Genomic DNA, 21,079 nt, shown 5'->3' on the forward strand with positions numbered 1-21,079 from the left:
CACCATCGGAAACTGCATGTCCGCCTGTCAGCTTTATGGGCAGATGGAGGGTGGGCAGAGAATAAAAATAATTCTTTCATATTTTCTCTCAGCCCCCAGCATCAACACCCAATGTCAACTACAGGTTGCAGTATGTGTTTACCACCAGCTCGGAAAAGGTGGCAAACATGTATTAAACCATACACTTAAGCCCGATTCACAAAGGTAAAGTTAGACCAAAAGTCTAAAAATTTGACCTGAAGTCTGAGTTTAGATCTGAAGTCTAACTTTATGTCAGAAGGCTAAGTTTATACCAAAAGTCTAACTTAGACCGAAAGTCTAACTTCATCAAAAAGGGTCCGATTCCGATTTCGGTTTGAAGTGCTCCGAATTATGGTCAGAGCCCTTCCGACCGAACCAGAACGTGTCGCACGGATTCATTTCTGACCAAGCCATTCAGATGGGCTCGGTCAGAAAGGAATCCGACTCGGATTTCCGGATTGCGGACAACAGGCTCGGATAGCCTGTCTGCCATCCGGAAATTCCTCAGTACTCCGCCTCTTTGCGATGGAGGGAGTACAATGGCAGTTTTTCAGTGCCATTTTGTGCCGGTCTTCTGGCATGAAAATGCAGTCCAAAACTGTCTTTGGGGGCCTCCAGTAGGGCCCCCATGGGTGCAAGGCTGCCGAATGGCAGCCTGGGAGCACAAATGGTGCCCCTCTGTGGATCCCTGCACCCAATGGCCGGCACCTCGGGTTGCCGGCCACAGGGTGCAGGGATGAACTGCAGCCCTGTTTTTCACATTGCAAACATGCTTTCCGCTCGGAATGCATGCTTGCATTGTGAAGTATACGAGTGCGACCGATCCCTGTTCGGTCGCATCCTACTAGCAGGGCCGCAACAGACGACAGCTGGTCGGTCGGTTTTGGATACTGACCGATGTTGGACGGACCTGAGTCTGTCCGACATCGGAATAGGCCCCTTAGTAGTAAACTTACTAGTAGTAACTTACTTTTGTGTATACCGGAACGTAGTAAGGCTAGACTCGTGGTCTCAGTTACACTTTAGTTCCAAGTTTAGACTTCTTGTGTAAAGTTAGACTTTAGGTCTAAACGCAGACATCAGGTCTAAATGTAGTCTTTTAGTTTTACTTTACCTTTGTGAATCGGGTCCTGGGTGTATTAATTATCAGAAAGATTTGAACAGGTGCAATAATTCCTCATTCTTCAATCACATGAGGATTTACCATTAACCAAGTTTGGTGCAACTTGCAACCAAGCGTTTTGGTTGCAGAGCTCATGTTTTGTCCAACTGAAATGAAATTATTTAGGGTACAGGCGGTCACCAAGAAATTTAGGAGAAAGTATGGGTTCATATTTTACCAGATTACAAAACATGACTTAACACAAGAGGTAAACGACCACTGTTGGAGCACTGCATCCCTGAATGGATACAGACTGAATCTAAGTGCCCACAAGCTCAACATTTTGAAGACATCAGAAACCCACACCCCATGGCAAATGCTAGTCCATAAGCATGTCCCAGAATAAAAAACATTATGAAAAGATGCACATGTGCAAACCAAAGAAATACAGGAAATGGACATGGCATGTATGGAAGTGGCTGACAATATAGTTGCTTTGCCAGTGTAGGTCCCAAATGATTATGGCACACACATATTCTGGACAAAGCAGTCTGGAACTACTGGGCCACAATTGTCAGGGGTTGAGATTTTTTACTACTGCGGTCCCACAGCATAACGAATCTCTGCAGTACAACCCTTTTTTCTCTGGAGCAGTCACAGGCTTCTCAGGTAGATCAGCTTGAGGGTTCTCAGGCATCAATCCTACCCTACAACAGCAATATAAGATTAACATTCAGCCCATGCTTCTCATTGTAAATATGTATACCTTAATCACAGACAATACAGAATCCATTATACATCACTAATGCATGAATTTGCTATTCACAGGTGCATATCTTTGTCCTTGCAGGGGCCTTTGTCAATGAATCCACGTATCCCTTCATCTGGTAGTGGATGCCTTTCTCTGGGCTTCTGATCCCCCAGGCTCATAGTTTGAGGTAAGGTTTATGATTGCAGCCCCCATTCCTCCTCGGTTGAGTCTTAGTACTCAGTTTCTTGGACCTAGGCCCATTCAGTCTCTCCCAGGACTGCTCCTGACCCAACAGCCCACTTGTGCAGTGCTGTGGTCATGCAGTCCACTTGTGTAACACACAGGCCCTCACCAGGGCACTTATCTCAGCTCAGTTGGGTCTACCCCATAGTCACATACCCCCAGGTGCCTTTGTATCAATGACAGGAATGCATGAATATCCAGTCTCACAGCACCAAGATTCACTTGCTTAGCGAGTTTTGGTTGTGAAGTCAAAGGTAATGTTTATTTAGACCTTTGGTCCTATAACATAAAGTAAAAAAAGAACATTCCCATCTTTCCACAATAAAATATCATTAATCGTTTATTCACAATAAAATTACAATACAATATTAACTAATTATTTCATGTTCTAATCTAATTCCTATTATGCTAAAATAATAAACTTGATAAAATCCCATTTTTATTAACACCCAAACATTTTTTGACTTCAAGCATAAATCTCCTCAGTGCTCATGCTATGTCCAAGGGGTAATTTCCGTTAGCAAATCTGCTGCCTGTGCATGGTTCTATATGCCATATTTTTATAATATAGGCTGTAAAAGCAATTTCTGTGTGTCAAGGACCTTAAGGCAATTTAATAGTATGTGCAAAATATCGCATTTGGTGCCTAAAGGGCAGGTACAATTTCCTTCGAGACCCATCATAACATCTTTTATCCAGCCATTCATATAACAAGGATTAGTTCCTATTCGTTATCTTAAAACTTCATTTCTAAAGAAGTGGTCGGGAAGTATGTCTATATACGGTAACTGTTGATCTGATTTCCGGGATTTCATCATAAACCCCACCAATTTTTCCTCTCCAGGTATTGTCAATCCTGATCTCAAGATGTTTCTTTCCCAAGTACCTTCAATTCTCGTCTTGCAACATCAATTTGTAAATCTTGAGGGTTCAGTTTTCTCTCAAGCATTTACCCAACCCTTGCTGCCCCTTTGAAATCATTATGAAACATTTCCCTTTTGCACCATTCTGCTATATTTGCTCCTCCCCATTTTTGATGTGTTGCCAACATTTTATTAATGCCATACGTGCCTCCCAAGATACCATCCTTGTTTCTATTCTTAAAGCCTGAATCATAGATGATCTAGGTAGGGATAGTAAATTTTATATACATTTTCCCTCTTCAATATCCCATCTTCCTTACCACTCATATACAGTATTTAAGCTCCATATTAGAACAGAGGCGGTATCATAGCCATATAAGCTTTCAGGACAGGTCTATCGGACATTTACCATAATTCCTAAAAAAATATTTCAACCCAAGGAAAGAAGCCTGAGCTCATAAACATTCAGATGAGATTCCCCTTTTCTTACCAAAGCTCAATACCTTGATTTTGTCTAGGTTTCCAATATGTTTTTTATGATTGCAATATTCATTAAACACCATCAGCTTCCTCTGCAGACCTTTCTCTGTTCAATCTAAGATTACCAGATTGTCTGCATGGAGTAGGCAAGCAATATGTTTCACATCTAAATTACGGCTAGCACCCCTTACCTTCTTTAATATAACTGGTAAATTGGCTATGAACAAAGAGAAGAGTAAAAGGGCCAAGACACATGCTTGTACAAACCATTTTCAATTGGTATCTTCTTCGAAAGTGTCCCTTCTCTGTCCAGGAAAACCTGTGCCCAATTGTTCCTATGGAGCTCCGGTAGAATAACCAAAAGATCTCTAGAGATGTCAATATTTATCAACATCTCGCACAACTGGTTGCGGCCAACCAGATCGAATGCTGCCCAGAAATGGATGTTCTGGCGGTATTATTTGATGAACCTCTATCCATTCTTTAAGATTTTCCAATATTACTTTACAAAATACCTTCTCTTCCACATTCAAGGTAATTAATTATTCATAGTTTTTGGGGATCTTTACATCTCCTCGTTTCTGAATGGGTCTTATCAATCAATCAGTCATTTGTTAAGCGCACTACATACCCGCAAGGGTCCCAAGGCGCTTGGGGGGGGGGTAGGTGGGGGCCACTACTGATCGAACAGCCAGGTCTTTAGTATCCTCCTGAAGGTCTGCAGGTCTTGGGTTTGTCGTAGGCTCAGTGGGAGGGTGTTCCATGTCTTGATGGCGATGTGGGAGAAGGATCTCCCGCCGGTGATTGTTCTTCAGATGCGCGGGACGGTGGCGAGTGAGAGGTCGGCAGAGTATAGCTGGCGGTTGGGGGTGCAGAAGGAGAGCCGTCTGTTGAGGTAGGCTGGGCCGGTCTTGTGGAGTGCCTTGTGTGCGTGGATGAGGAGCTTGAAGGATATCTATATTAAAACTCTGCCCACCAGTCTGATTGGTTCTTTATAATTACTGCCGGAAGATTATCAGGGCCAGCAGCTCTGGTCAATGTCAGATTTACTATAATGTGCTTAACGTTGCTTTCTGAGAATGACGCTCTGGTATCCTCCCCATCTCTGGCCATATTACTTGTTCCACAGTTACTTGCCACTCTCCTATGCTATATATTTCTCCCAGATATTGTACCCAATCATCTTCTGTCACTACGCAAAACATAATTGCCTGTGTCTTCCTAGACCCCTCTTGGACCAGTTTACAGAATATTTTTACATCCTTAGATTCTATAGCCTATAGTAAGTTCCCCCAGCAGTTCTCTTTATATGTACTTTTGTAATCACTTGTGACCTTTTTATACGGTTTCTTTAATTTCTGTAGGCTAGTCATCATATCAATATAATACTTCAATTTCAGGCTTCTTTCCCCTTTTCTTATATTTGATATCAAATTCCTACATTCCACACGAAACCAGTTTTTTTTCTTTATGTCCTTTCTTATTCCTATCTCTCCTACAGTTTTTCCCTTTTAACTTAAATCTTAGACATTGGACAACTTGGATAGTTACATTTTCAAACCAGCCTATGATATCAATCCTCGGAATGTCATCAAATATTTTACACTGCTGAAATGACCTCATTTTCTCCTGGTCCTCCTCCGTCATACAAGTAGTCAACCTTTTGGGGTACTCCATTTGTAGTGGGATAATAAAACCTCTTGATTTTTTATTTCCTCCAACAATCTTAGCGCTAAGTGCGAGGTGATCACTCCCTTCAATCTTCATCACCTCAAAATCGCTAATGAATACAAAATTCCATGCATGAATAAAGATGTAATCTATTGGACACAATTGTTTGCCCATCTTAACTGTGCGGCTAGCTGGCCAATTTGATTACATCCTTCCGTTAGCACAGACTAAGCACATTGAGCTTATTAAGTTACATAAGGCCATATCTCACACAGTAAACTTCCCCCTAGGGAAGTTGGCGATATTTATATTGTAGGTCATCAATATCTCTTTACATCCTATATCAACTCTACATGGGTCTAATTTGTGATTAAAGTCACCTAGTACCAAAACCAAGGCCTTCTGATCGGAATTTGTAATCCCTGCAATATCCTCCTTAAACTTGCTCAGATCTGCTTTATATTCCTTATATCAACCTCCCTGCATAGAAACATTTATGATTTTTATACCATCATAATCAGGATTAGGGTACAGAAGGTGCACTCTATCGGCAACCAACCATTTGCATTTAACTTTCAGAGGGACCCCTTGTTTGGGTATTTCAGTTGATATCATGATTACTTGACCTCCCGCTGGATGGCCAAACTGAATTCTGTTAGCTGGTGTATTCAATTGTAAGTACCCCTCCTGCACAGGGGTTTCCTCGCACAACCAAGTTTCTTGAAGGCACACAATTTCAAAGCATTCAATAGTTTTTTTAAAATCATCTATTTTAGATATTCTATTATATCTGTGGGTGTTCCAAGTAACTATGCCCAGGCTGTGTGACAACCCTGCCTCCTCATAGTATCCACATGTTTTACATCTCTATTTCCTAAACCATATGATCACATCTCTATTTCCTAAACCCTTGACCCTACCAGGTAGGTCACTCCCCCACCGCACAGCACCGCCTGTGTCTCCCTGCCCCATCTGCCGCTGCTGAGGAAGCTTGAGGCCCTCCACCACCCGCAGGCTACCATCTGCGCCTCATCCCTGGTGGCCAGTGGTAGGCCGTAGGTAGGTTTGTTCATCCTCCGCTTTATTGCTTTTATTGTATTGCCTGTATTTTCATTGTTGTGTCTGTGACTGCTGTTGTCTGTCTTCCCCCGCTGCCTGTACATGGTCCATGCCCTTTTTTCTTCCCTCTGTTCCCCTTGCTGTCCCCATGCTCTCTCTGCCCAGTCTTTCCTTCTGTACCCCTCGCTGCCCCTGTGTCCCTGCCCGGTTTCTTAGCTGACCCTGTATTTCTGTAATCTTTTTTTTTTTTGCCTCTGTGCCACTCGTTTTTCCGGTATTTCTGTGCCCTTTTTGCCTTCTGTGCCACTCGTTTTTAAGCCTCTTTTGCCTTCTTTTCCACTAGTTTTTTGTGTCCTTCTGCCCTCTGTTCCACTTGGTATTTTGTGCCTTTCTGCCCCATGTGCCACTCGTTTTTCCCTAGTTTTGTGCCTCTTTTGCCCTCTGTTCCACTCGTTTTTTGTGCCCTTCTGCCGTCTGTTCAACTTGTTTTTTTGTGCCCTTCTGCCCTCTGTGCCGCCCATTTTTCCCTCATTTTTTGTGCCCTTCTGCCTTCTGTTTCACTCAGTTTTGTTCCCTCCTGCCCTGCGTTCCACTTGTTTTTTTGCCCTTCTACCCGTTGTGCCACTTGTTTTTCCCTTGTTTTTGTGTCCTTCTGCCCTCCGTTCCACTCATATTTTTGTGCCTTTCTGCCCTCTGTGCCACTTGTTTTCCCTCTTTTTGTGCCCTTCTGCCTTCTGTTCCACTCGTTCTTTGTGCCCTTCTGCCCTCTGTTCCACTCATTTTTGTGTGTCTTCTGCCCTCTGTGCCACTTGTTTTTCCCTTGTTTCTGTGCCCCTTTTTCCTTCTGTTACCTTTGCTGTCCCTCACTGCCCTCGCCGCTGCGTCCCCTGCGGCCCCACCCCCTGACTGCCCTCTGCCCATTCGCTGCCCCCGCCTCCCTGCTGTTCCTCCCTCCCACTTCCCAATATATGCCGGCCGCTGCGGCAAGCCCGTCTGCGCCCGTCCAGGCCTGGACCGCGCCCAGCACCAGAACCCCTGGCCCCCGCATCCGCCACGATGACCGCCGCTACTACGACGCCAGCACTCTGCACGCTCTCAACTCCAGACGGAGCCACACCTCCTTCAAGGCCACCCCGAATTGCACACACGGCCCCTTCACCTGCCGGAACTGCAGCTACACCAGCCTCAGAGTCGACAAACCACCCGCCAAGATAGACCCCAACCACCTCCGATGCATACTACTGAACACCCGCTCCGAACGCAAGCATGCCATCGAGCTCTATCACCTGCTTGACAGAATTGCCCCGGATGTCGTCTTCCTGACAATGACCTGTTTTTTTTTTTCTCTTTCTCTTTACCTCTAAAATGTGAGAACGTATCATATATGAATGTGTTTGTTTACTGTGAGGTTTTATTGTATTTTTAACTCCTGTCTTTACTGGTTCTGACAAATAAAAAAAATAAGAAAAAGAGAACAACAACGACAATAACTCCACAACCCTGATGGATAACCTCGCCAAACTCGGACTGAAGCAACTTGTCACAACGCCCACCCACTCCGCCGGCCACACGCTCGACCCCGTATTCTCCTCAAGCCTGCACGTGTCCGTCAGCCACACCACCAAACTCCTCTGGACCGACAGCCACTACATCCACTTCGCCTTCTAGAAACCCACCACACACCACCGCACTCAACGGATGCCCTGCCGCTGCTGGAGCAAAATCACCGAAGATCAACTACACGCAAACCTCTCTCTCAGCCCACCCACCGAACCCTCCAACACCGACAACGCTGCCCACAGCCTCAGACGCTGGATCGAGGACTACGCCAACACCCTTGCCCCGCTGAAGAATCCCCCTCATAGAGACACCAGCAAGAGGGCCAGCTAGTTCACCCCAGAACTCCTAGCCTCCCAGCAAGACTGCCGGAAACTAGAGAAGAAATTTCACAGTGAACAAACTCCAGACAGCCACGCAGCACAGAAGGACGTCATCCACAGCCACCAGCACCTCATCAGGGCGGCCAAGAGGAGCTCCTTCAAAGACGGCCTCGACAACAACGCACAGAATAGCAAGGAGCTCTTCAACATCGTGAAGGAACTCTCCAACCCCAGCTCCAAGACCAACAACATCCCGTCGTTGCAAGCCCTGTGGAACTCCCTCACCACCTTTTTCCAACGCAAGATAGCAAACATCAACGACAGCTTCAACACCTAGACAGCCCCAACAGACAGCAACACAACAGACCCACCGCACAGCATCGACCCCAACCCCCTGCTAGCCTGGGCCAGCGTGAGCATCGATGACACCATCAAGACCATGCGCACAATCCACTCCGGCTCTCCGTCACACCCATTACCGCACCACATCTTCAACAGAGCAAGCAGCTCCATCGCTCCCCACCTGCGCAACGTCATCAATCTCTCCCTCGAGACCACGACCTTCCCAGAGATCTGGAATCACGCCGATATCAACGCCCTATTCAAAAAACATAAGGCAGACCCAAGAGACCTCAAGAACTTCCGGCTCATCTCTCTGCTCCCCTTCCCTGCCAAGGTCATTGAGAAAACCGTCAACAGACAGCTAACCCGATAACTCCAAGAAAACAGAATCCTGGACCCTTCGCAGTCAGGGTTCCACAGCAACCACAGCCCTCATCGCCGCCATCGATGACATCAGGACCTTGCTGGACAACAGCGAGACCGCAGCACTCATCCTCCTAGACCTCTCTGCCGCCTTCGACACCTTCTGCCACCGCATACTACGTGCACACCTCCACGCCACAGGAAGCTGAGACAATGCTCAGGATTGAACCACCTCTTTTCTCTCCGGCAGAACCCAGAGTGTCAGCCTCCCCCATTCTGTTCCAAAGCCTCCGAGATCATCTGCGGCGTACACCAGGGATTCTGCCTCAGCCCAACGCTGTTCAACATTTACATGGCCCGCTCGCACATGTAGCCCAACAGCATAACCTCATAATAATCTCCTACGCCGACGACACTCAGTTGATCCTCTCCCTCACCAAGGACTCCATGACTGCCAAAGCCAACCTCCACGAAGGAATGAAGGCCTTTGCCAACTGGATGAAGACCAGCCGTCTGAAGCTGAACTCCGACAAGACGGAGGTCCTCATCGTCGGCTCCAACCCTTCAGCCTGGGACGACTCCAGGTGGCCGGCGGCACAGAGGGCAGCCGCGACACCTACCGACCACGCACGCAACCTGGGAATCATCCTCGACTCAACGCTCTCATGTCTGAGGATCTGTGAATGAGTTTGGCTCATTACATTTTTGGCAGAGGAACTGTTTCTCATCTGCATTACTTCCCCAGTAGGACACTATCAAGGCCGGTTGTAGTGACCATTGAACCACAGTGTAGTAAACAATCATTGCTAAGACAAACCTTTGCTCCACCAGCAGCAATGCAAAAATCTATGACAGTTGGATGTAGCAACCAAAAAATGAATGCACAAGAGTGTCCACTTCTTCATAGCAAGTACATCTATTTACTGAAAATAAACAAAGGAAATTAAATAATTTCACTATGAGAATATATTAACATGTCAATAGATGCTCTTTAGTTCCTGGAAGTTCCCATTTCTGATGTGGCACGCGGTGCTATATTATACATTTGATGCCAATGTAAGTTTCTAGGTCATTGTTCTTATCAGGATAAAGTGATTCAGAGGATGGGTGTATATAGTGTGTTCTTTGGTTTTTTAATAGGGATAATGATGCACAGCCGACTATGGGTAACAAGCAATGAACTATGCGAATGAAGAATGAAGAAGTGGTCCCTTTGCCATCAGCCACCATCCCAATGCAAGCTGCAAAGTCCCTGCCTTGGAGCCCTTGAAAACACAAAATTAGTGCTGTATTGGAATGGTGTCAGATCAGCAACAAACAAGAAACTTAGCCAAATCATTTGGTTTTCTGGTACCAATAATGTAAATCTAAGCAGAATTTTAATAAGTTCTCTGCATTAGTGAATGAAACATGCTGAGGAAGATAGAAACCATTTATTGTCAAATGCACTGATGTAGAAACATCACTTTTGCGTATGTGTACAATTTAAAAAAGAAAAAATAATAAACTTTTCATTTTAATTGCTTAGTTGTAGGCCTGAAGAGCACAGCCTGACACTAACAGGGAGCAGCAAACACAAAAAGCGGATGGCGGAAGTGCTGAAACTTTTCAGACACTCACCCACAGTCACCAATCTGGGTTGAATCCATCATCATTCTTTAGCTCACCTAACCATCCCAGTTTCGACCCTGCTATATGCAAATCAGTCTTGACCCTGGTCCTCATGGGAACATTCCAACACAAATTCTCAAGACAGGTCCTCCCTGGACCAGAAACAAGCATACTGAGACCGATTACAGGGTTACACTCCTCATCCTCCAGGCTAGCTTGAATCCAGTGGCAAAGTGAGCAAATGACCCAAATCTGAAATGTTTCAGACATGCATCCCCAGTCACAGATGTAGGATGAATCCATCATCGTTCTTTAGCTCACTTTATGACCAACTAGAACATTGGAAAGTTGGGAGCTCCACTGAAAACTATGGAGGGCTCCAGGCTTATTATGGCTGGCATAAGCCTGGAGCTCCAACATTCCAATGTTTCTTTGTTCACAGCTCTGGCTGTGAACAAAAGCTTCAGGGAGCCTGAGGGGATTTCAATATCTTTGCGCTTCCTGAAGGCTTTGTTTAATTTGTGAGAACATTCTGTCCTCTAGTGGGAGAATGTTCTGATAGCCTTATTTCCCTTCGTAGCAGGGCTATACCGGCTATTAAAGTCCTGCTGTTTTGGTAAAGTCCCACGCCTTCGGCTAGGCCCTTTTATGCAGCAGCGGGCCATTAATAGTCAATATAGCCCGCTACAGCGGGCTATAAGGCTATAGAAGTATATTATATATCTAATTTTAGTGAAATTAAAAGGACTTGGCTATTTAAAAGGGAAGGAATTGCATTCATGGCTCCATTTTACATATGAGATATCTTTACCTCCCACGGTTTCTGTTCATTCATTGAGCTCCAAGCATCACTTCCTGTTCCTAGTCTGGGGTCTGATGAATACATATTATGTAAGGCGTGTGCCAATACGTAGACAGCAGTATTAACAGTATGGATCAGACTATAATTAGTTTTGTGATATTCCTTCAACATTTGAAATGTCTCATTTCCTGAGCAGTGATCATTTGATGAACCGTCCGTCACATTTATATTATTTCTATCCATTAAAAGACACCTAAAACTGATCTCCCATAGATGAGCCAGGGCTGTGTCACCTGGAAAATTCCATGGAGTGACATCATGGAGAAAATATCTAAATCCCTGGATTTCTTCATTTTGGATTGAAAATGCCAGACTTCCATTGAATAAATGTAAGGTGAACCCAAAGTTGATAAAATTAGAGATAGCTTCTGACAAAATCCAAGTTTTAGGAGGCAATGTTCTCCATTCACGGTAGATGAAATAATGGGCAGCGTTCACTGTACTGCAGTAGAGAATGATCACCTGTGCGGTGGAGGTCCTGACGGCCTCCATGACTGTCCACAGGCTCAGTGGGTCACTGCTAGAAAGATAAGCAGGAATCATATAAGAGAACTCGATGCAGCCTCTGACCTGACCAATCATGTCCTTTAAGTTGCGCAGAGCTAGCTCTCCACTGTCATCATCTGTTGTCAGGACCCCCACCCAGGTCCATCCGAAATGTCTTAACAACTGAGCAGTTCCAATGTAGAAGGAGAGCTCACTTGGGACAGTCCGGTATAAGGATGGAAACCTCCCTCGGTCACTGAGTACAGGGTTCTGAGCCCCATAACTGATCTGCAAAGAAGAAAGACACGAGGTAAGAAATGCGAGCTGAACTTTGGCACAACTCTGAGAATAAAAAGTGGAGGCTACACATCTCTGACTTTAAATCCAAAAACACGTTATCTTTAGTTTGAGCTGATTGGTGTTGTCAACAAAGAACATCAGGGTAAACTGGGCTGAAGCCATGTATCATATCAAAATTTGCTAGATAATATAGGGACTCAAGTGCAAGTAACTACTAAAACAAAAAAAACTTTAGTAAATCCACCATAGTACATGGCCAACCATTTGTACCGCAACACCCTCCACCAGCAAATAATTAAGGGGGGACTTAAAAGGAAATCCCATAGGAAATACTTTTAAATGAAAATAAATTATTGAAAATAGTTATAAATATAAATAAACACTCATTAATGTAATAAATATATACAAATATAGTGCACGTTTATTATAAAATATGTTAATCGTCTGTTCAATAATGTAACAATGCCTTTTATTAACAATAATTAAAATCATTTTAATTCACTTTACAACCCTCTTAAAAATGATAAATGCACATGCAAAAAATGTTTTGTAAGGTGTTTTTATTTTTTAAATATCAGAATTTTTTTAAATTAAATTTTCATATTTCAGTAAACTATGGAAATATATATATATTTTTTTATAAGCAAAGTTTTATTGATTTTAAAAAACACAAGAACAATTCAGCCAATACACGGAAATCACAAGTATGAGTTCATTCGCACAAGCACTGTACCCCCAATCACGTTCCCCATAAAAGTACATAGATGGATTTTAAACCAGGTCAAGCCAGACCCTCCACATTCCCCAACCACTTCCCCCACACTCTACAGTATTTCTTAACGCATCCCTTAGCTTTATAAAGGGCTTTCTCTTGGGTCACGCACCAGTCCACCCCTCTTCGCCACCTCTCCAGGGTGGTTGGGTCAGGGCTTATCCAGGCCGCCGCAATGTCGCGCTTGTCCACCATCATAGCTGTGTTAAAAAACAACTTATCATTCCTCGGCCCATCCAGCCCATCAGTGATCCCCAGAAAGGAGTGACATGGGTCGTGAGGAACCTCCCAGCCCAATACCTTCGTTAGCTCAGCTTCAATGGATCCCCAGAACTGACCCAGGCAGGGGCACAACCAACCCATATGGAGGATGTTGGCCGGGGCATGCTTACATCTTGCACATGCCGCGTCCGGGTGCAAACCCACTCTATACAGGTGCAGAGGAGTGAGATACACAGCATGTAAATAGTAGAGCTGAACCAGCTTGAGTCTGATAGAGACGGTGACTATTCTGGGGCCATAAGGGCATCACGCCAGTCCACCTCATCAAAGGGGCCCACCCATTCCACCCATTGATCCCTCAACTTGTCTAAGGATGTGGGAGCGTTGTTAATGAGGGGGCGGTAAATGCGTGAAACACCCCTCTACCCAAGCCTCCCAACATCGTTTGGGCCTCAGTGGGACTCTATTCAGGGAGCCTCGTGTCATCCGTAATATGCATGTGGAGGGCATGTCTCAGTTTCAAATATTTATAAAACTGGGATGAGTGTAGGGAGTAGCGAGTTTGGAGCTCCTGGAAGGACAGCATATAGCCCCTTGCCCAAACGTCCCCTAGCTGGGAGATGCCAATAAGGTCCCAGGTTCTGAACCCCCGCAATCTACTAACCTCCCGGAGCCAAGCCCGTTGCCATAGGGGAGTACATTGGGTCAACTTCCCCATCCATCCGGTGTGACGGAGCGATGCCCGCCAGGGCAACAACACTGAGCTTGTCACATCCGGCGTTCGGGTCGGAATGGACCCCCCATACATCATAGTCTGGATGTCTGTGAGTCCCAGTTCACTCAGTTAAAGCCTGTAAGCTGGATCCGACCAGCCCCCATTGAACCAGTCGTGGACGACCAGCAGAAGCACCACAAAGAAATACAGATACAAGTGTGTCATCCCCATACCGCCATCGTAAGAGGGAATCTGGCAGGTAGACAGAGCCACGTGGGCCCGTCCTCATCTCCAGAGAAACTTGGTGGTTAGACCGTCCAGCTCCCTGAATCACGCCCTGGAAAAACATAAGGGGGCATTCTGTAGGACGTAAGGAAATCTGGGGAGGATCATCATTTTAAACAAGGCCACCCTCCCCATGGGGTACAGAGGCAGATTTGTCCTTTTAAGGAGGTCCTCCTTGGCCTTCTTAACCAACGGGCCACATTAAGCGACCAGCCCAGCTCAGGGAGAAGAGTGATCCAAATCCCCCGATATTTAAAGGGCTTCCTCCGGAGTGGTATGTTAGACTGCCAATCAAAACACTCTCTAGAATGATGTCTTGGGACCAACACCGACTTCCCGGGGTTTAGCCGCAGCCCGGAGGCCTGCTCGAATGCGTGCAGTATTCGGAGGCAGTGTGGCCCGAAAGAGGCTGGGTCAGACAGGAAGACAAGGACATCGTCCGCGTACAATGCGATCTTGTCCACGTCCGTGTTGGGCCACTTCCATCCATGGAGATGCTCCACCGCCTGCATCAGGGAGGCCAAGGGCTCCATCACCAGGGCAAAGAGCAACGGGGAGAGGGGACATCCCTGCCTAGGGCCCCTGGCGATGAGGAAGACCTCTGACAGCACCCCATTGACTAGCACTCGCGCCCTCGTTTGAGCGTACAGGACCCAGACTAGGGAGCAAAAATGGGGCCCGAACCCCCTCTGGATCAGCACGCCCTGCAGGTACATCCAGTCCACTGAGTCAAAAGCTTTTTCTAAGTCTACGGACAGGAGCGCCAAATACGGGGTGAGCCGGTGCCGATGTGCCAGAGCCAGATGCAGCCTTCGGAGGCAGTGGCAAATCCGACGATGAGGCATGAACCCGCATTGATTGATAGGGGTTCAGCCGTTGGGCCAGAATGGTGGTGTAAAGTTTAATTTCGGTGTTGAGGTGGGATATTGGGTGGTACTCTGCACAGAGGTGGGAAGGAGGCTGGGATTTTGGGAGAACCACAATACTGGCAATGTCCATTTCTGGCGGAAACAAGCTGGCTAGGTGGGTCACTAGGGTACCTCGGTATGCCACATAATACTCCTGCGGAAAGCCATCCGGGCCCGGGGTTTTACCTGGGGAGACCAGGGTGATCGCTTCCTCAATTTCTTTCAAGGAGATGGGACCTCCAGATCCTTCTGAGCAGCTGCTTCCAGCCTAGGGAGGCACACCCCTCCCCGGTCAAGGAGGGCTGCAATGGTCAGCTCAGAGGTATGTGCAGTGTAAAGCCTCTGGTAATATACCACAAAGGTGCTTGCCATTGCTACGGGAGCACGTTGCACCGCTCCAGTTGCATCCACCACCTCTAGGATAATACGTTTCGCCATGGGATATGTGGCCAACCTGTGCAAGATTGTACCATTCTTGTCCCCCCCAACTGTAAACTCTTGCTACCGAAGACCTCCAGAGGAGCTTGGCCGCATCCAGGGATATTTGTTTAATGTCGTCCCGGATGAGGGCTAAATGACGGGTCTGAGTGGCGTCCTCTGACGTGGATAGTAGCTGTTCCAAGCAAAGCGCCTGTGCTTCCTTGGAGGAGATCTTCTGCAGCTGTGATTGCCTCTGGATCTTCAGCTGCCGTTTTGAGAAATCTCGTATGGTCGCCTTTCCTGACTCCCATAGTGTACCCGGAGATGCTACCGTGCCCTCGTTGGTAGCAAAATATCTTGTAAGTTCCTTCCCCACCTCCTGCCTGAAATCTTTATCCTGGAGAAACCAGGCATTCATCCTCCATGCTCGGCGGGCCGTGGTAGAGCGGGCCCCGAGCTAAGGAGTATCGGGGAGTGATCAGAGATACCTCTAGGGAGGATGTAGACGTCAACAATCAGGGAACAGTTGGGCGCGGGAACGAAGATCACATCTCTGCTGCTAGTGTGCGATGAGCCGCAGACGTATGTGTGAATTGGACACTGCGTGGGTGCCATATACGCTATGCATCGCAAAGCCTCAGGGGCTCGGACCAGTTTGGCAGTTGTTTCGCGCTCTCCACCCCGGCAGCAGATGGAGGTCCCGTTGTGTTACGGGCCGGTGTTAAGATGGCGTTGAAATCTCCCACAATTACCATGTTGCCTGTGGGCATGCTGTGCAGCAGGGCAGTAGTGTGGGCAAGTGTGGGCGCAAGCATGGAGAGGGGGCATACATTGAAATGAGAGTGAGGGGGGAACTAGCCAACGATCCGTAAACTGTCACAGATGAGCCTTGAGGATCATGTACCACTTGGGAGAGGACAAAGGGAAGTGTATGCCTCAGAAGGATGGCAACTCCTCATGAGCCCCTGGAGAAGCCGGAGTACCACAGCTTATTATAGCCATAGCAAGATAAGAAGGGGCAGCAGTTACCTAGATGGTACGTTTCTTGAACCATCAGGATGTCAATGTGGAGATGCTGTGCATACCCTAAGACCGCTGAGCATTTGCGCCAGTCCAGCAGGACATTGGCATTCCATGACTAAACGTGGAGAGACACCAAAGGGGAAGTTTTATCGCTCATGATAGGCATTTCTAGGGCTCGGCGGGACGCGTGGCTTTGAGTATACAAACGCGCTTGGGAGCCAGCAGTGGTGCGCGCAATTGTGGATTACGGGGGGACACCGTTCCCTCCCACTGGTAACATGTGTCAGTCCGTGGTAGCTGAAACAAAAACCTACAAACAACAGAACAACATATGGAGAAAAACTCTCCCAAACCCCCTCACCCACTCCCCCACCATACACTTCAGGAACAGAAGCATCTGTCGACCCCCAATAAACAACACCCAGTACATGGGAGGAACGACCAAACTAAAACGCCTGAGTATAGGGAAGCATGGAGGACCCCTCCGCATGAGCGGATGCATGTTTACCAAGACCATCGGGAGTTAGGAACAGATCTGAGATGAAGCACCGTCTCCGGCCACAGAGCAAGGCCCGGCGGGCAGAGACCGGCTCAAGCAGGGTCCCTCAACAGAATCGGGCTACAGGAGAGGTCCGTATCCAGAAGGTCAATTGCCGAGGGCTGGGAAGCAGCACCTCTGGCGTCTAGCTGGCCAGATGAACCAGAGTGCCTCCCATTTGACGCTCCGTCCTCGACCCGGGATGGTTGCAGTGTGTGACCAGGTAGGGAGTCCGAGCGGGCCCGCCTCCAGTCACGGCGCCTTCAAGAATGATTACGTGGAGGCTGAGGAGCGGAGGGAGCGGGGCGGCCTCAGCCCGCAGAGGGCGCTCCTTCGTCACCCAGGTCCACGCCTCTGATGGCCTTTCGAAAAACAGTGTCTTGTTCTCAAATACCACACTCAGGTGAGCTGGGAAGAGGAGCTGACACTGAATATTGAGAACTCTCAACTTCTGCTTGACCTCTCCAAAGGAGCGACGTTGGCCCTGGACCTCACAGGTGTAATCTGGGAAAATCATATTTGTAGAGTTTTCATGGAGGAGCCGTTGTCGCTTGCAGGCTTCAGATAGGATGATGTCACGGTCCTTGAAGTTAAGAACCCACATTATGATCGGACAGGCAGGAGCTCCCGACATTGGCTTGGGGGCCAGGGACCGGTAGGCCTGCTCGATCGCAAATCAAGGGGATTAGGACCCCTCAGGGACCCATGACCTCAGCCACCTCTCCAGGAAGTACACTGTACGACCCTATTCCGCTCCCTCCAGAAAGCCCACCAAGCGGAGGTTGTTGCGTTTGGACCTGTTTTCCGCGTCTTCCGCCTGGCGGTGCAACTCCTGAGTATGGGACTGAAGACGGACCACATTTATTTTATTTATTTATTTAATTTGTATAGCGCGTTATAACCACCGGGGTCTCTAAGCGCTGTTTGTCCAGATTACGTAGTGGGGGTTCGGCATTTACTTGATCTTAACACAGCGCCTAAAGGCTACTCCATGCTTGCCTAAACAGAGTGGTTTTTAACTTTTTTCTGAAGGATAACAAGTTGCATTCCTTCCTTAGTTCTGGGGCCAATTTGTTCCATAAAGCAGGAAGCGTGTTGGAGAAAGCACGTCCTCCCACCGTGGCCAGTTTAAAACGGGATTGGGACAAGAGGGTCGCGTCCGACGAACGCAAAGTCCTGCTCGGTGTATAAAGGGACAGGCGAGATTTCAGGTATCTCGGTGCATTACCATACAACGCCTTATGTACGATGCACAAACCTTTAAAAACAACCCTCTGCCGAATCGGGAGCCAATGTAGCTCCTGCATCAGTGGGGAAGAGTGGGCAGTCCTAGGTTTTTTGTAAATCAGCCGGGCTGCGTCATTCATAACCCCTTGTAGCATATCCAACAGCCGTTGAGGTAGGCCAATATACAGGGAGTTACCGTAGTCCAGCCTAGCCAGAATTGTGGCTGAGACCACGTGTCTCATGGTGGAAAAAGAGAGTAAGGCAGAGATCTTCCTCAATTGTCGCAGCAGGCCTATACAAGTGCCCACTACCGTGGTAACTTGTTTCTTCATGGAAAGTTTATCGTCCACATATAGACCCAGGCTTTTGACTGCAGACGCCGGCTCCGGCGACACACCCAGCTCCACAGGCCAGAATTTCTCACTCCAGGGGTTGCCCGTGATGGAAATGGGCAGCACTTCCGTCTTGTCCGGGTTGATTTTTAAAGAATTCTCGGACATCCAGTTTACGGTGGCTTTAAGTATGTCCTGCAACCTGGTGGACGCTCCCGGACCATCATCCAGCCGGATGATTATCTGGGTGTCATCGGCGTAGTTGTATACTAGGCAGTCCATCCTATTCAGGAGTGCAATTAGAGGCTGCAGGTAGACATTAAAGAGTAGGGGTGACAGGGCAGAGCCCTGTGGAACCCCACAAGTGATGGGGGCAGAAGTGGAAAGAAGATCCCCCAGCTGTACTCTCTGTGTCCTACCCTGCAGGAATGCCCCTTAAGTTGCTGCATGTCATCTTCCACAGAAGAGATCCTGGTCTCAGTCCCTTTAATCCGGGCGTTCGCATTGCGAAGGTCCTTCCTGATGAGAGTCACATCCACTCTCACTTCTGCGATTTTGCTCTCCACGAGGGCTGGGACGGAAGAATGGCCTGGAGTATGGTGACCAGTTCAGCGGATGGAGGAGCCTCCTGCCCAGCCACTCTCCCAGTAGCCCCCCTCCGGGATGGTAAAGCGACCCGTCTTGGTCTGGGTGGCGAAGCCCTTCGCCGATTTAGCCATTCTACCCATATTTGGTCCCCGAGGAGGAATGTCATCTCAAGGACCCCTCGGCCGGGTCCCACTCCGGACCACGCACAGTGTCCGCATAAATAGAGGCAGCTCGAGGACCGGTGTGGCAGGTGATCACGGAAGCACAGTAATGGGCAGTGCCAGGCCTGGGGATGAGAGGCCCAGCCGGGACAGTTCACCTCGGTCGCTGGTCGCAGGGATGGTGCCCGGAGTGGGGGAGAGGGGGAGGAGACGGGGTGGAGGGAAGGAAGACATGCCAACCAGAGCCCCACACACCCACCTGCCGCCTGACTGACGGCCGAATTCTCCACCCAAGCCCAGATGCAACGGCTCCCCCACTCCGTACCTCCAGTCCAAGGCGCAGGAGCTCACCGCTCGCCGCCGACCCTCCACCGACCGCTAGCAGAGTCCGCAGTAGCAGCACAGGCCTCAGGCTCAACAGGGGCAGTCAGGAAGCACGCAGGTCTCCCCATGTGGCCTCCTCAGGCGCTCCACCTCCTGGAATGTTGCTTGGGCCCAGGGAGTGGCAAGGGAGGAAAGCCCTGCTCTTAACAGGCCACCCAGGGGCACCGGTGTTGCCCCCCGCGAAGAACCACCATCCCAATAGCTTCCACCGCAGGTGGAGGCCTACGACGCCGGAGAAGTCCTCACAGGCCCAGGAAGGGGGCAGCGAAGGAGCACCTCCTCAACAGATCACACAGTGAGCAGAGGCACGACGCTCTGCCAGGAATCAGCTCATCCCCAGTCAAGCTGCCTCCATGACACAGTAGGGCCCTTGGCACCTGATACGATCTGTCCAGGCCCCGGCAGGCACCAGCCCAACAAGTCCTCCGCCGTGATGCAAAGGGGGCCTGCAGCACCCAGGTCTGCAGTACAAGCCCCGGGAATTCAATCACAGTACTCGACTAAATCCAGTTATTGTGGCGCGCTGAGGCCCCGCGGCGCCAATGCCCAGAGTCCAGAACAGCTTGCCCATTATCGCCACACAGGCAAACCTCCAACAGAGGCCCTCAGCACCAGGCACACCGGGCCATCCCACAGGGCAGCAGCTTCGATCCTCACCCTTAATGGAGCACACCTCAGCCGCCAGCCCCCAGCGGTCAACAAGCCAGGCCCCGGCTGTAGGAATGACTAGCGATGAGGACGGCTCCAGCGTCCCCAGGGACAACACGCCGGCTCACCTAGGACCCCGATGGCAGGCACAGGGGCCCCTGTTGAGCCAATACACATCAGGCGGAGCCAGATCTGCCACGAAGCAGCAGGCCAACCCCAAGCAGGAGCACCGCGGACCTCCATGAGCCGCAAATATGCATATTTTGACATCCGACTGATAGCCGATTTTACCGCCCTCTCGAGGCGGGTGAACACCAGCTCCTGATGCGCCTGGGTCCTATGGGGGGGAGGGAAGACCAGCCAAAGACCACAAAGAAGGGGACAAGCCAGCTACTACAGGGGCCCCCCGTCTAGACGAACATGGACAGTCCATTGTGGCGGGTCGCTGCGAGCTCAGGACCTTCGTGGCAGAGGCCGCCATTTTGGAGATGCCACGTGGCAGACCAGGGAGACTAGGGCCGTTCCCACCACTCCAAGGTGCCAACACCATCCCAAACGGAGCTCTGGAGGTCCCACCAGCAGCAATGGTCACGGTGCATGTTGTTCAGGAGTCCCGAAGGGTGTGGATGGCCGAACGGATGATGGAGTGGTGCAACCACCATCTTTACGCTCGTAGCCACGCCCCCTGAAAATATTTTAAATTACTTTTCTAAAATTGAAATGAAAAAAGTTTTCACTGAAAGAAAAATACATATTTTTAACATGCATTTATCATTTAAAATAGGGTATTAGAATATATAATAATGCAATATTAAATATGTA

Source organism: Lissotriton helveticus, chromosome 2_1 (assembly GCF_964261635.1).
Source record: "Lissotriton helveticus chromosome 2_1, aLisHel1.1, whole genome shotgun sequence".
NCBI classification, from domain to species: Eukaryota; Metazoa; Chordata; class Amphibia; order Caudata; family Salamandridae; genus Lissotriton; species Lissotriton helveticus.